This window comes from Chiloscyllium plagiosum, chromosome 6, assembly GCF_004010195.1.
Source record: "Chiloscyllium plagiosum isolate BGI_BamShark_2017 chromosome 6, ASM401019v2, whole genome shotgun sequence".
NCBI lineage: Eukaryota > Metazoa > Chordata > Chondrichthyes > Orectolobiformes > Hemiscylliidae > Chiloscyllium > Chiloscyllium plagiosum.
The window spans coordinates 87,329,143-87,345,970 of NC_057715.1; the positions used below are offsets into that span (position 1 = coordinate 87,329,143).

The window sequence follows — 16,828 nt, forward strand, 5'->3', positions numbered from 1 at the left end:
CCTAATCCAATGGACTCTAATTTGAATTAAAAACTGCAACTGTTTCACATAAACTAGTGTACTATTTGCAGTATTTATTGTAGTACTTCTATGCTATTCCCTTGGCATCTTCTCCTTCTGATGTAAAAATGCAGGCTATCAGTAAACAAGGTTTGTCATATTCAGTATGTTAGTTGATTAGTTATTCGATATTTTTGTACAGAAAGATTTGTTACAACAAATTCACTAACACAATTGATGAACTGGGGACACTGTTTCTAAAACACTGACTTCTAAAATGTGTTAGCTGTAAGGTAATTACATCGCCAACATTGAATGTTGTTTCTAAAGTGTGATTTTTCTATAATACGGGGTTGCACAAGAACATAAGCTTCATGTTATAGAAGAACTACCTGTACACCCACACCAGAGTACAAGGAACACAAATGGGAGGTTGCTAAGTACATATGCTGCCCTGTGCCACCATGGGCAGCACGGTGGCACAGTGGTTAGCACTGCTGCCTCACAGCGCCTGAGATCCGGGTTCAATTCCCACCTCAGGCGACTGACTGTGTGGAGTTTGCACGTTCTCCCAGTGTCTGTGTGGGTTTCCTCTGGGTGCTCCGGTTTCCTCCCACAGTCCAAAGATGTGCAGGTCAGGTGAATTGGCCATGCTAAATTGCCCGTAGTGTTAGGTAAGGGGTAAATGTAGGGGTATGGGTGGGTTGTGCTTCGGCGGGTTGGTGTGGACTTGTTGGGCCGAAAGGCCTGTTTCTACACTGTAATGTGATCTAATCTAATCTAAACTGGAAACAACTTCAAGATCAGTGTTTTGTGATTAGTTTAAATGAGTATCACCTGATTTGTACAGTGGTTACAGCTTCTCTACAACTGCATGTATATTGCACTTTGAACACAGGAAAGGAGTCAAATATTATCAGAGGAGTTGGGAAAGTGAGGTTGAAGCCACCATCAGATCAACCATGATCTTGCCGAGTGCCGGAGCAGATTTAAGATGCTAAATGGTCCACTCTTGCTCCTAATCCGAATGTGAAAATACTCCAAAAGGTTCTTCAAAAGGACCAATTATCAGACAAAATTTTACAATGAGCCATATCAGGAGACATTAGGGTGGGTGACCAAAAGCCAGGGTAAACATGCAGCCTTTAAAAGGAGGATCAAGAGGAGAGAGAGATGACAAGAATTAAAGGCGGCTTAGAAAGTTTGGAGATGTCCCTAGCTGAAGGCTACTGCTTTAGGATTTGGTTAGAATAACACATTAAAACTGTGCAGCACTATCTGTACTCAGTGGATACACATCTGGCATATAGTAAAACTTAGTCTTGCCAACACACACAGTCAAACTCAAATGCTGCAATATTACACACTTAAAGGTGGCAATCATTTAAGAAAAAAGGTTATTTTTTAGAAAGGGAATACCTGGGAACAGCAGATATAATAAATGGAACAACTGGCATGATGGCTCAGTGGTTAGCATTGCTGCCTCAGTGCCAGGGACCCAGGTTCGATTCCTGCCTAAGGCAATTGTGTGGAATTTGCACATTGTCCCAGTGTCTGTGTCGGTTTTCTCCAGGTGATCAAGTTTCCTCCCACAGTCCAAAAGATGAGCAGGTCAGGTGAATTAGCCATGCTAAATTCCCCGTAGTGTTAGGTGCATCAGTCAGGGTAGGGTAGGGGAATAGGTCTGGGTAGGTTACTCTTTGGAGGGTCAGTGTGGACTTGTTGGGTCGAAGGGCCTGTTTCCATACTGTAGGGAATCTAATCTAAAACTGATGTTGAGCTGAATTATTTTAAAAAAAAACTTAAGGTTTAGAATGCACAGTATTTTTTTTTTAAAACAGATCACAAAGATGATTTTTGTCTTCTTTGAAAGCATCAATGGATAGAATACATTGTGATGGAGCAATGTGGCACTGTCCAAATGCAAACATCTTACGAATGCATTAAATAAGAAAGACAAAAATGAGGGCTGGACAACAAAATGGTTTCAAAATTGCTCAGTGCTCTATTGAGTGGAGGTGCCTACTCGTTTCAGCTTCCACGAAGAAACTGCAGAAGCTATCAAAAAACTGAACAAATGATTAAAAAAGGATTAAATTTAAATTGGAAATGAGCCCATAAGTCTAAGAGTATATTGTGACTTTCCAATGGTCAACTCTATGCCTTCTTTTTAAAAAAAAAAGAAAATCAACTGCCCACAAGACGACAGGTAGAGAGACTGATTCGGCTTCGATCTGCTGTGGGATGATATCAACAGGATGTCAACAGAATGTCACTATGCGACAGTGCTGAAGGGGGAGCAATTACCAACATTTTCTCATTCGCTGCATTACCACATGCATATAGTACTACCCATTCAATTTTTTTCAAGTTGTACTTCATGTGGTGCTCAGACAGCAACTTTACAACTTTTCTACCCTCCCCCGAAACAGAAACAAAAGTTACATTAGTGCTCAAATCTACTGCTTGTGCAAGGGACCTTCTGTGAAAGCCAAGAGAAACTACATGCACCTTAAATATTAGAATATAGGCAACGCATCGCCAAAATGCAAGAGATAATTAATCTGGAGAATCACTGGAATATAGTTTGAAATTCAATTATGTGGATCAAGTACTGCTTGTAATTATCATGAGTTGTAAATTTTGTAAAGAAAATAGGCCTTGTGTATCAAAGTAGTCAAAGAATGTGCTTTTTTTTTTAAAAAAGTGCTCAGTGAAAACAATATTGTTCATGTTCGGAAAGAATTGTTCTATTGCCAACTTGAGATTGATAAGGAGCCTCAGGTATGGTCATATGCCCAGATTCTTTCAGTCACACAAACTAGGGGAAAACAAAAGGATTTGACATCTCAAAAAAAAATCTTTACTTTAATGAATCATTCTGAACAATATTCATGCCTGGAATAAACAGAGAAAGCCATCTTTAACAACAAAAAATTGCAGTTAAAGTGAATGGGGATGATACAGAGTTGAAATACAGCCAAAACACAAATAACTTATTAACCACAGTGATACATTGGATAGCTGAATAAAGTTACTTTGCTGCACCAGATTCTTGCTGAGATATGCTGACTTTACTGCAAAATCAACACATTCTACATAGATAGGACAGTTCTGTGATATTGAACACAATGTTGGTGGTCATGGTTTTCTGAAATCAGCATTAAGAGCTCAGCTGATAATTATTAAAGTTGTCCTGCAACTAGACAGAAGAAGTTTTTTTGAAAATTTGTTCTTGGGATGCATATATCACTGGCATGGTCAGACTTTTAGCTCAATCTTAAGTACTCCAGAAAAGATGGGGGTATGCATTTTATTGTACCATGTGATGCTTGATAATAGAGAGGGAGTTCTGCCATTTTGATAATGCATCAAAGAAGTAGTAGCAATGTAGTTCATAGCTAGGATGGTTTACGGGCTTGAAGGGGAATCCATAGGTCCTGGTGTTTCCATACACCTGCTGCTATTGTCCTCTTAGATGGGAAAGATGGAAGAGTTGGAAGGTGCAAGAGGTGCTGCAGTGCATATTATGGATGGCATTCACTTCCAAATTGCTTAGAATTTTAGTCAGAACCCATTGCAAGTCCCACATGCAGTTCTGGCCACTTGATTTAAGAACGAACATACTGGCCTTGGGAGGAAGAGAAATGCAGATTCACCAGAATTATATTAGGTCTTAAAGTTAAATTACAAGGATACATGCAGAGACTTGGCATGTATTCTCAAGTATAGAAGTTTAAAGGGTAATTGGATTGAAATATTTAAATTATTTCATAACGTTTTACTGATTCTATATTGCTCATATGAAGGGAAGAGGAAACCAGGAATTTATTCCGCCCTGCCCCCACTCCCCAAAAGGATCTAGATTCTGTTGTACAAGGCACAGGTTTGAAAGGAGTTGACATTACATTGAATGCCACCCATTCTGTTCATATCTTTTTCTGTGGATCAAGGCACCAAATTTCCACAGTAGCCATCACAGGGTGCAGATGGAATCTGTATGTTAATTATATACTAGTAATTATGCCCACTCAGCCACATAGTTTATTATATGATAGCAATGCAGAAAACTACCCTGTTAACAGAGAACAGTGCTTTCCCTCTAAAGAGTGGATGCTGCCTTCCAGCACCAAGAAGGAGAGTAGACATTTTAGGCATAAGCCCTTTATCAGCCCTTCTCCTGCTCCTTGGATGCTGCCTGGCCTGCTGTGCTTTTCCAGTGCCACGCTTTGACTCTGACTCTCCAGCATCAGCAGTCCTCACTTTCTCCTTCACCTTTAAACGACTCTACAGTAGTGTAGCTTCAACGACTGATCATTAGACAGGCTCGAGACAAGGTACAAATTAAGTTTATATAACATTTATGTTGCATAAATGGGTCAAGACACTAATTATCTTATTCTTACATTTTGTCCAAGATCTCCATCTCTTCCAGTACCTAGCCAGTAGAGAGCTGACAAACAGACAGTCAGACGGTCTAAATAAATAATCCAGATATGCCCAGAATATTTTCTGATTAATAAAGTGCAATTCTTAAAATGACAATCTCTTTCAAAAGAAGAATATATTATACCAGTCATTCTGTAAACACAATGCAACTTAGCTTGTCAATCGAATGTTTTGAGGCTAAACATGTAGGACTTTTTTAACCAAACAAAAATCTAGAAACAATGGTAGCCTACAGTGGAGTGGTGAGAAGGGGACTGGCTGTCCTTCATCCAGCTTTAACTTTTTTTTGAAGATACATGTATTATAGTGCAGATAAATCCAATTTTCTAAAGGAGAACTGGAAATGAGATTCTTCTCCAGTGGCAGAAAAAAATTGTGATCCTGAATAAACAGCTGCATAATCAACAAATCCCAAAGGCAACAAGAATAAATCCAAACAATTCAGTCTGGCATCATGGTAATCCAGCCACTGTACTAGCAAAATAAGATGTAAATCAGCTTCATTCACTGATGTGTGTGTTTGGTTTCATAATTGAAAGGTTATATTTCTGTCAAATTAACAAAACTGTAATTTACAGTCTGAATTTCTTGTTTTCTATTAAGTTTGTAGGATTTTTTTAAAAAATAGCAAGGAACAGGTGAAGGCCTTTCAGCCGAGTCTTGCTTTGTTACTGCAATCACGTTTGATATGCCCCTTTTTCTCCCTATCCCAAGAACTTCTCAGTCATACAAGCCAAAGGTGTCAGTGGTTCCCTGTCATAGCATTCAGGGCAGAATCTCATAGTATCTGACACCTCTGCCAGTATGTGATTTAGAGTAAGGGTTGTTTGAGGTAGTTGACTGCCACCAATTCTCCTTTTTGTTTATAGCTTGTCTCAAGCCTGTCTAATGATCAGTCGTAGAAGCTACACTACTGTAGAGTCTTTTAGAGGTGAAGGAGAAAGTGAGGACTGCAGATGCTGGAGAGTCAGAGTCAAAGTCAAAGTGTGGCACTGGAAAAGCACAGCAGGCCAGGCAGCATCCAAGGAGGAGAAGGGCTGATAAAGGGCTTATACCAGAAACGTTGACTCTCCTCCTTGGTGCTGGAAGGCAGCATCTACTCTTTAGAGGGAAAGCACTATTCTCTGTTAACAAGATAATTTATTGCATGATAACAATATAGAAAACTATGTGGCCGAGTCAGCATAATTACTAGCATATAATTAACATACAGATTCCATCTGCTCCCTGTGATGGCTACTGCAGAAATTAGTATCTTGATCCATTTATATAACATTTACATTACCTAAACGTAATTTGTGTTTTTGTGGACAAATTGACAGCACAAGAAATTTAATGAAAATCCATTTCAAAAGCAAGCACTGATTTCAATCACAATCACAGAATTGCTAGCACTTTAACTCAGCTTAGATAAGCTGTCACACAAAAGGCATGTAATGAATGGGGAGGTGGCTAATACCACAATTGTTACACAACGCTACAATATGTTGCAAGTTCTTCTGGTTGCCCTAGGTGATTAGCCATTTTCCCAGCATGCTGGGGGAACATGGACAGAAGATTTGCAATAAGGGGAAGGGATAAAAAAAAACTACTAGTCAAGGCAAATGTCTCTTTATTAATAATGAGATGTTCCATATCCTGGCCTCAATCACAACAGACAGCCAAGGCCACTGAATTCAAAGCTGAACAAACTGAACAAATCTTAGCTGTGCGTGATCCCAATTGCCCAGAAAGCTGTTTAAATGTCATCATTTTATAGATCATCAACAATTATCGTGATAGGGTTGATGGGGTGCAGTGATAATATCCCAACATCTGAGCTAGGAGACCAGGGTGAGTAATAACATCTCTGACAACTAGGCTAGTAATAACAACTAGCCTCTAGTTGGGTTTTTCCCAAAGAGATTGAAACAGGAGACAAATCTCTTCAGCTTCCAGATATCCTACTGAAAGATTCCACTACATAATTTTGGAAACATCACAAGTGACCAGGTGACAAAGCTAGTTATTGGGCTTGTCCCAAATGTTATGCCACAACAAAGCAGCTTTAATCATGGCCTAAAGTGAGGCAGTGCAGGAGGATGATACTTCAGCATGAGAGACAAATCAGTAGGACACAGCTTTCCAGTTCAGATTCTCCACAAAGTGACCTACTGAACCTAGTGTTGCTCTGGTGTCACACTGTATAGTTACCAACCATTTTGCTGCAATAGAACAGTCCCTCTCACATTTCTGAGGCGTACAGAAGTAGGGCACTGCTTAGTCTAGGAAGGAAATTATATTTCCTGTCAAAAACATTTTTGAAGTGACTTATTGCTTAAGGGCCTTTCCAAAGATACCATGAATCTTTCCATTGTAAAGAGGCATATTATGGAGCTCATCTGCTCACCAGCATGGAGTTTTGCAGCAATCCTATTTCAGCTCACCAAATGAAACTTTAATCCCATATAGAACAGTTTGTAATAACAGCTGTAGAGGGCAAGTGTGTCTTCATTTGATGCTTCCTTTTCCATTACACAACAATGACAATTTAAATACTAATCAGTAACTCATCGGGATCCAAACATACCAGACATTAAACTTTGAAGTAATCAGTTTTGAACCAATTTCAAGTAGCCTCGATCCATAACAATTTTAATAACCCTCTCAAACCCCAACTCTCTTGAGATAGAGCAGTCCCAGGTGATTAATTCAACACTGTGCATAAAGTCAGTAAGCCATTTATGAAAGCAGTAAACACTACTTAAAACTGACAGAAGGAAAAAACAAAACAGGATTTTGAGGTTATGAAATGCACTACTGTAGTTAGCAACTCTTATGGATAGGTTAATTACAGACAAAGGAGATAAAATAATATGGAACAGGACAAGTGCATAGAATGTCTGTAACATGATTTCATTGTGTTCTCGAAAGATAGCTAACAGCGTTCAGCTACAAGTCTGTTGTTTTGTCAGAGTCAGAGTCACAGAGTCATAGAGATGTACAGCACAGAAATAGATCCTTAGGTCCAACCCGTCCATGCCGACCAGATATCCTAACCCAATCTAGTCCCACCTGCCAGCACCCGGCCCATATCCCTCCAAAACCTTCCTATTCATATACCCATCCAAATGCCTCTTAAAATGTTGCAATTGTACCAGCCTCTACCACTTCATTCCATACACACACCACCCTCTGCGTGATAACATTGCCCCTTAGGCCTCTTGCATATCTTTCCCCTCTCGTCAGAAACCTATGCCCTCTATTTCTGGACTCCCCCACCCCAGAGTAAAGACTTTGTCTATTTATCCTATCCATGCCCCTCAAATTTTGTAAATCTCTATAAGGTCACCTCTCAGCCTCCAACGCTCCAGGGAAAACAGCCCTAGCCTATTCAGACTCTCCCGATAGCTCAAATCCTCCAACCCTGGCAACATCCTTGTAAATCCTTTCTGAACTCTTTCAAGTTTCACAACATCTTTCCGATAGGAAGGAGACCAGAATTACATGCAATATTCCAACAGTGGCCTAACTAATGTCCTGTACAACCACAACATGACCTCCCAATTCCTGTGCTCAATACTCTGACCAATGATAGAAAGCATACCAAACGCCTTCTTCACTATCCTATCTACCTGCAACTCCACTTTCAAGGAGCTATGAACCTGCAGTCCATGGTCTCTTTGTTCAGCAACACTCCTTAGGATCTAACCATTAAGTGTATAAATCCTGCTAAGATTTGCTTTCCCAAAATGCAGCACCTCGCTTTTATCGGAATTAAACTCCTTCTGCCACTTCTCAGCCCATTGGCCCATCTGGTCAAGATCCCCTTGTAATCAGAGGTAACCTTCTTTATGGTCCGCTATACCTCCAATTTTGGTGTCATCTACAAACTTACTAACTGTACTACTTATGCTCACATCCTTTAAGTTTTCAGGTTAACTTTCTTTATTTCTAAGTGTAGTTCCTGTCCTTTCCTACCAAGGCTATGTAAAACACTCAACAGGTCAATTGCCCAAGTTAATGGGAAGGTGCTTTTGCCAATGAATGAATGACTTGGAAGCCCTATAAAAAATGGCAGGCAAGTCCAGAGCCCATTCTTAGTGTTTCCAATTTTCAAGAATGCCTTTTAAGGTTGTGTGCTCTTTGAGTTGTGAATTGATCTGTAATCTCCACGTACAATGGACATTTCTTCTGTTTTCTTTCACACTTATTTTTAAATCTTGTGCCTGTTCTCAGTACACTGCAATCACTCCCTTCTCTCCCTGTTTGACTGACTTCAATGCTGGTGCTTTTACTGTCAAATATGAATACAACCCATGACTTTCCATTTTCAATTACTCCTTTGTCTCTCAAACTTCATCACACAGTTGACCCATTCTTGGAACTGGTAATAGTACAGCCATTGATAAACCTCTTTTCATTTGAATAATCTAAGAAATATTTTTATGTTCAAAAAATTTGAAACCAATATGCAATCTGGTGGAAGTGATTTGTTAATCATTAACAATACTGCATAGGCCAGACAACTTTGCAACGTTTTGTAGTACTGACAATATTGGGCAAATACATAGTTGAATAAAAGGAATGTGGCCTCTGGTGAAAAAAGAATGGACAGAAATAGTCTTGTTCATGGACCCAGTGAACAAATGTTACATGAAAACAAAGGGAGTCACATCAAAATGCTGACATTAATTCAATTCCAAGCAATTTCAATTCCTCCACTTGTGTTGATAATCCGTTTCCAAATAGTATTCCTCATGAAATTGAAATGTTTCATCATTCTTAGTTTGGAGTTGCAAAACTGCAGACTTGAAACTGCTTTTAGAATTTTAGTTTCCTTGGATATACTCTTGCAGCCAAACATTTGAAGCTCCTATGGCAAAACTGGCATAAGTAGAATGATTGAAATTGCGTCCTGATGTTTGGGAGGCTTATTCAGACCAACTCAGTTGCCTTGCTGGAATTCCACTCCCCATCTAAACATTTATTCCCGCACTGCTTCTTTGAAACATCACAAAGTACAAATGACATTTTTTTGTAAATGGATGGTTTATGAAACAAAAACAGAATGCCCTGTTCATTCAAGAATCTTCTTTCTACCACAGCATGCATTTGAATTAGCACTAAGTGTGATATCGTTGCTTCAAATGTCACCTCATGGGAGTGAGCATTGAAGCTCTAAACATGCCTTGATGCCAACACTCAGATTAAATCTGAAAGTCATTTTTGAGGATTAGTGCAACAAGACAGAGATCCCAGTTTAGATACTTTTTTTGTATTACAAATCCATCAATAATGGCATCACTGTGTCAATGAAGCCTAGAATTCAAGATTTGTCCAAAAGAATTCCGTCCCAGTGAATTTGCAAATCAAGATCACGTTACTGAACATTACTGGACAGACTTCAAAACACCACGGAACAAAAGTTGGAGAGGTCAGAAGTTACAGATTCATTTTAGAAATATCACAGGAAATTACGAAGAAAAAGCATTAAAAGCCTTTGAATGGCACATTCATTTCTGAACAGAGGCGGCAGTGTTTTCAGAGCAACCAAGCATTTGCTTGGTTTGTGCTGTGCCTGTTAGCTCATCACTGAAATTCTTTCCCCAATGAAGTCAGCAATGTGTGCTGTTCAAACAGCTGGGGGCAGGGTTTTGAGTGCTGGAGAATCTGGCTCACACATGTAACTTCAAAAGGCACACTGCATGAACTCCACCAATAACTCAGAAGTGAATAACTGCACTCAGACATTCCACCACTCAAAAGTAATTATTTTCATGTGACAGTTTCAATGGCCCCACCAGATCGATATATCACGTTAATTTCTTTGCAACAAATTCAATACTAGAAGGGGGGGGGGGGGTGAATTCTGGCTGGAAAAACATGCAGTGACAAATTGGAATCTTGTACTGAAATGAATTATAGCCTAATTTATATTGATTTAAAAACCTATCAATATGGGTAATTTATTTTAATATTCTTCCAAATACAGATGCCTAGATTTTTCTACTCCATGCAGTCACCAGAGGGAAGCATGGTGGGGTTTACTTTGCACCCAAGTGATGGACTAAGTACTGACTTGCTAAATTTGTTGCGATCTGTTGCGTTTATATATTATTAGCAGTGGTATTCCTGCTGGTGTTTGAGAGCTTGCTGCTGAGCTGATAGAAGTGTGCAATAGCTGAGGCTGCAGGATTCCAATTTTGACTGCAACTTAACAGGGGAAGGCTGTGTAGGCACAAAAAGGGTATTCAGCTCAAGCAGGTTCTTATATTCAACTGGATCACTGTTTATTAAGAAGTCACTAATTAAATTTCCTTAAAATTTGTGCCCTGTGGGTAGTAACATTGATTGTCTCCTGGTAATGTGCCCACTGTCGCTACTTAAACAATTCTGCCACAATGTGAATTGCCCAGTATTGCTGAGCATCTTCTGCAATTTTACCCCTGTGTTACAAGTGACAAGAAATAATCGCTGGGTGAGGCAGCACTCTTTTAAATTCATTCATGGAATGTCAGAGTTGCTGGCAGGCCAGCATTTATCGCTTGGCCAGAGTTGCCCCTGAGAAGATGGTAGTGAGCTGCCTTCTTGAAGCGCTGCAGTCCACCTGCTGTAGGTAGACCCACATGCCATTAGAGATGGAATTGTAGGAGTTTGACTCCATGACAGTGAAGGTATGGCAATATATTTTCAAATCAAGATGGTGAATGGCTTGGAGACGAACTTGCAGTGGGGGAAATGTGATGGTCTAGTGGTATTATCACCAGACTGTTAATCCAGAAATTCAACTAATGTTCTGGGACCCTGGTTCAAATCCCACCCCAGCACAATTTATCTTTTTTTATATAAAAATTATGGAATTAAGAATCTACTGATGACAAAGAAGAAGCTATTGTCAATTATTGGAAAAACCCATCTGGCTCACGGATGTCCTTCACGGAAGGAAAATCTACCATCCTCACCTGGTCTGGTCTACGTGACTCCAGACCCACAGCAATGTAGTTGACTCTCAGCTGCCCTCTGAAATGGCCTAGCAAGCCGGTCACTACATAACAGCGTGGTACAGGCCCTTTGGCACCTGATGTTGCACCAACTTGTGAAACCAATCTGAAGCCCATCTAACCTACACTATTCCATTATCATCCATATATTTATCCAATGACCATTTAAATGCCCTTAATGTTGGTAAGTCAACATCATAAGGCTCATTTAAATATACCCATCATAATTGGTTGGCCATTTCTGGTACCTGAATGCAAGAGTTGGGACCATCTGCTCAGTTTTTTTTCGTGCCACATTTAGCTTCAGAATTATTTTTAAAAACATCTTTACATTAGCAGGCTACCAACCCCTTGCTGTTCTGCAATCTCCAAAGCATCTATATGATAGCATGATGGAACCAACAGGCTGCTTTTAGATGTCCAACTGGCATCAATATAATTGTTCCAGCACAAAGACCAAAAGAGGTTTCACGGAGAGACAGTAGCATAGCAGTAATGTCACAAGTCTAGTAATCTATAGCTCCAGGCTAATGTCCTGTGGACATATGTTTGAATCCTATCATGGTGAAAACGTGAACACAAATAACAAAATGTAGAATACAAAGCTAGCCTAATGGTGACTGTGTAATCGCGGTCATTTGTCATAAAATCTCTTATTCACTAATACCCTTTTAAAAAAAGGGAAGGAAATCTGTTCTTAACCGCTTTGGCTTACATGTGATTTTTGGGCCCATAGCAATGTAATTGTTGTCTGGTTCTCTTGGCCATTTCAATCACCTTAAAGACAACTAGGGAGGGGAAATAAGTGGTGGCCTAGCCCACATCCCATGAACAAATAATATATACTGCTTCATTTATTTCACTGTTTTGTATCACATCCACCTCAGTGCATCTGTTCATTACTCTTTGTGTATGCCACTCTCACTTTCTGACCTGTCTCCCAAATCGCTACCTCCTAACAATCTCAACTTCTGCCCTCCATAAACAGCAGCTCACCCAAAACTCTATCATATCCTTTGCTTCAAGTCCTACACACTCATCATCCCTATCCTAATGTCCAAAACAAAAAGCTCCCTCCCTACATTCCAATTCAAATACTTCTTGTGATTAAATTGCCACATGGCCTCACCTCTCAATATCTCTGTAATCTTTGACTTTGGAATCAGTGCACTTTGGAAGACACAAATTAAAGTGCAACCTCCATGTAACTTGAGAAAATAACTTTCTATTTGTGTTAAGTTATTCCTGTTTCCTACAAAAAGATTGTCACGGTCCTTCTAAATGAGTTTGCCAATTTAAATGACTATTAGAAGTAATTGTAGTCAGCTTCATGTTACCCACCACTTTTACGAGGTTTCCATACCAATGATTACAATCTTCTGTGCATTCCCACACACTCCATCCTGGTTAACAAACCTCCAATTATCCATGCTTCACATTTGTCTCATACATTTGACAAACTTAAAATTTTTAAAAATCATTCATAGGATAAGGGCATTGCTGGCCAGGCCAACATTTATTGCCAATCCCTAATTGCCCAAAAGACAATTTAAGAGTCAGCCACATGTAGGCCAAACCAGGTAAGGATGACAGGTTCCTTCTCAAAAAAAAGGGGATATTAATGAACCAGATGGGTTTTTCTGACAATCAATAATGGACTCTCAGTCATCATTAGATTTTTGATTCCAAATTTTTATCCGAATTAAAATTCCACCATCTGCCATGGCTGGAGTTGAACTCCGCCCCCAGGACATTATCTGGATCTGTGGATTAATAGTCTCACAGACCTCTAGCCTAGAGGTACTATTGCTCAAGTCCCACATGTCTCAATAAGTCTGAAAAGTTCGATTAAAAATACTTCTAAGGGAAATGAATCTCGACTATCCAAAAGGAGTTCCAAGTTCTAGCTATAAAGATGAAGCTGGTTATAATTACCTCCAATGAAATAAGTTGCAAATCTCAGGTTAAAGATGTTACTTGTGGGAAACAGGAATAGTTGTCATACAGCATGCTTTTTTGAAGATAAATTAGAAGTACAAATTAATCTGTGATTCCAACATATTATTTGGGAAACCTCATTGTTAAAGATAGGAAATGTTAGGTTCACCAATACTGATGTGCCTCACAATGGCCAGTGCAAAATGTCCCCCAGAATGTTTATTTAATATGGAACAGGTAAGGCAGCTCGAGAGTCACCACACTTGGCCTGGACCAATAAATCTGGTGAATACACAATGATTGAGCACAAGTTCTCAGTAGCTGGATAGAATTTCCAGAAAAATACTTGCCAGTTTAGATGTAGACTAGGATACAGAAACTTATAAAAAGATTTGAATATGTCCAATACTGAAATCACTTACTATAAAAGAGTTTAATTCTCATTGTAACCTACAGTTTCAAACTTTCATGAATTAGCCAAAGTAACATTTTCACCTCAGTGATGGAGAAGCTGGTGGCATAAACTTAAGGAGGCAAACGATGGCCGAAAGTGCCCCAACATTTGAGGAACTTCCAAGAGCACTGTGGGACGAGAGAGAGATATTGCTACATTATATGTCATGCAAGTATGATGACAAACTCTAATGAATGCAATGGAAAGCGAGAATGGTCGATAAGAGTCTGAGATGCAAAGGGGGTCAACAGGAAAGCAGTATGTGTTGATAACTCAACTGGTGTAACATCTTGGTCAAGGTGCTGTACTTGCTGTAACCAAGGCTTTGGTAGAAAATAGGGGTGATGATACAGGCCTTGAAGCTTGAAATGGTCAGCCCCAGGTTTAGGGGGTGGAAAAGGTAGGAAGGTGGTAGAGAAGAGGAGCAGAGACCCTCCAGCAAAGCCTAGACAATGTGTGCCATACCATCCTGTCATGCTGTGCACAACTGGGGTAGGTGATGAGGTGTCTTCATAAATGCTGAGGAGAAAGGGGAAAGGAAGCAGTCCTGTGTGGAAGGTTGAGGGCTTCGAGTTGGAAAAAACTGTCTATACACATGACAAAATTGAGTTGCATTGTATGCTATAATGCAAACAGGACCGAGGTGGCACACAGTTTCAGTCGATGCTGGGGCAGAAAACCATCATGGACCATCAAGGTCAAAGTGCCACCATTTGATTTCTATTGTGGGATGAACTACAGTCTCTATTCATTTTGCATTCCCTTTGCCAGCTGTCAATAAAAGTTCAGGTTTGTATTTGTCCAAATGCTTGCATGTAAATAGTGCTTCCCTACTGGACAATGACAAGATGCAGGTGACCACTGGACATTGGGAAGAGACTAGAGGAGACTTTGAGAGTGTGTCTTCAGAGGGCTGTATCTAAGGACAAGTGTGTGGTCTACTAGTTAAATAGCAACAAGGGGGAAAGAGAGTGGTGTCATGTGTGAGGGAGTGTCAGCCATAATGGGTGCCACAGGTGGTATATATGCTTCTGTTTCATTTCATTGTTGGTGAGTATCAATACTGGATTACAAGTGCTCATCTAGGTCCACAACAGCCTCACAAAGATGGTGAGGGCACAAAGGATGGCGATCTTTCCACAGATATCCACCGAGTTGAGAGTTCCTCTAGAACAGCACATGCCAAGATGGGTTAGAATTGGAATTGTAGGACACCATAGGGGCAGAGTGGGTAGGAAATGAGGTGCATTTGGTAAGGTACAATGCAAAATCTTGCTAACATGCAGTGAAAACATGGCTAAAAACTCGATGCAATCATACTTAGCCAAAAAAAAAGTACAATCCAACCCCAAATGAAATCACACCACAAGTATTTGTTCCATTTCTCTAATCAATGTTAATTTATGCATTTAGAAACAAAATAATAATTGAAAAATATTTTGGATCAGCAATACTAGATATTTCTCCTCCCTTGAAGTTTTCAATTTGTACAAACATTTGTGAATATGCATCTGCAGCATCCAATGGAATTAGCAGGATAACAACAAGAATTGCGTTTTACAGTAGTCTGAGGAACAGCTTAACTTGAAATATGGCTCACCTTGGTACAAGTGAGACAAGGGTTTGTTGTAAACAGTGTGTTGTCATCTTTTCCAATGCTAAAAAAAAAATCTGATAGCATTTCATCATTTCTTTTTATTTTCCAAAGAGAGGTGCAGTATAATGGACCACTACTTTAATGGCAATGAACTAAACCATCATGTGTGCTATTCCAAATCCCAGTGAATGCTCAGAGGAATGTTGTACTGCACCCACACCAACATCATTCCTGTCTGAGCCTGTTGGTGAAAGGTGAAAAGGTAAATTATTTTTTCCTACACTGTCACACATTTAGCATGCCAAGACAGACTGCATTGAACTTTACTGGTGTTTTTAAGGGCAAATATCAAGCAATGGTAATACCCAAGGCCAATCCAGAGAGGAATATTCTATTAAACAGTCAAAAGAAAAATTAATAAAACTGATTTAGGTAACTAACCATTCTGTGGTTTAAATCAATCTGAAACTTCTCTTCTACACAATCTTAAATGGATTAATTGCGAATATGAATTCTCCAATATAACTGCATGCTCGTCATATTTAAACATGGCCTAAGTGAAAAAATGCATTTACTACAATTAGTGGTTAAACAACTTTGGAATGAAGCATGGCTGATTGATAAAGGAAGTTACAGATATCTTGAATATATTGCATTAACCACTGGAGCCAGTCATCTGGACTTAAAATTAGTTCACAGTCTTAAGATACTTGTGTGGTTTTTGTTGGAGGATCCAGGACAAGGCCATTTGTATTAGTTGAGCAGTTATTTCTACTCTCACCATCTGCTGAGGGAACAACAGTACGTTTTAAGCCAACCATCTTAGCCATGATTCCCAGGCACTAGATGTAGTGGATAGATAGATGGATAGATAAATGTACAATGCATGGCATAATGCAAATCCTGGGACACTGGATACCCCTCCTTAAAGAAGTTTGTGTAGATATGTTAGTTCCCTGTGGTGATTTCAAGCAGTGTAAGAGAAGCACCTGGAGTTTTGCTCGTCAAGCAAATCAATAGTGTTGCTCAGCTCCTGCACAGCAAGTATAATAACCAGCTGTGACATGCTTGGCAGGCTTTCTGTGGTATCCACTCTTGGGGAGGGTGGTTATCCCTAGAGTACATTTCAAGGTAGGCTTCCAGTCATCTTTTCAACTATTTATTACAGTCAGTGATAACCGACCAGATCTTTGCTTTGGTGATGTTGCTGTTCCTTTTTGGATCCCTTTATACATGGCTCTAGCATTGTGTCAAAGGACATCTGACTGTTCTGGCAAAGTTGCAATCTGTTGTGTCTGGCACATTCCCTTTTGGATTTTCCTTCAAGTAGATCTTGGTGCATTCAAAGTCTTCTTGCTTAGAACAGTCATGAGAGTAGACTGCTTGGCTTCTATGATAAGTGATCTT

The 16,828-nt window shown here is 39.7% G+C and overlaps 1 protein-coding gene across 1 annotated transcript in view; it reads right to left on the minus strand.

Moving 5' to 3' along the window:
• LOC122551066 overlaps positions 1-16,828 on the minus strand; it is a 446,222-nt gene that overhangs the window by 65,298 nt on the left and 364,096 nt on the right. The gene's annotated exons all lie outside the window — the stretch shown is intronic.